Source organism: Otolemur garnettii, unplaced genomic scaffold, assembly GCF_000181295.1.
Source record: "Otolemur garnettii isolate 467f Iridium unplaced genomic scaffold, OtoGar3 scaffold00294, whole genome shotgun sequence".
NCBI lineage: Eukaryota > Metazoa > Chordata > Mammalia > Primates > Galagidae > Otolemur > Otolemur garnettii.
This window is the reverse complement of record NW_003852689.1, coordinates 889,071-889,487: the sequence shown is the minus strand read 5'-3', so window position 1 is coordinate 889,487 and position 417 is coordinate 889,071. Positions and strand designations below refer to the sequence as shown.

Sequence of the window (417 nt, the reverse complement as noted above, 5' to 3'; positions counted from 1 at the left end):
GGCCAAAGTGGGTGGATTGTCTGATCTCACGAGTTCAAGACCAGCCTGAGCCAAAGTGAGACTCCTGCCTCTAAAAAAAGAAAAATAGCCAGGCATTGTGGTGGGTACCTGTAGTCTCAGCTACTTGGGAGGCTAAGGCAAGAGAATCGCTTAAGCCCAGGAGTTTGAAGTTGCTGTGAGCTGTGACACCATTGCACTCCACCAAGGGCAACATAGTGAGACTCTGTTCTAAGAAAGAAAAAAATATTGGGAGATGGGGCTGCTTAGGTCAGAAAAAGCCTCTTTAAGGAGGTGGTGTTTATTTTTTCATTTTTTTTATTTTTTTTGAGACAGAGCCTCACGCTATCCCCCTGGGTAGAGTGCCATGGCATCACAGCTCACAGCAACCTCCAACTCCTGGGCTCAAGCGAGTCTCCT

The 417-nt window shown here is 47.2% G+C and overlaps 1 pseudogene; it reads left to right on the top strand.

Moving 5' to 3' along the window:
- Nucleotides 1-253: 253 nt before the first annotated feature.
- The window catches only part of LOC111722628, a 634-nt pseudogene continuing 470 nt past the window's right edge, over nt 254-417 (top strand).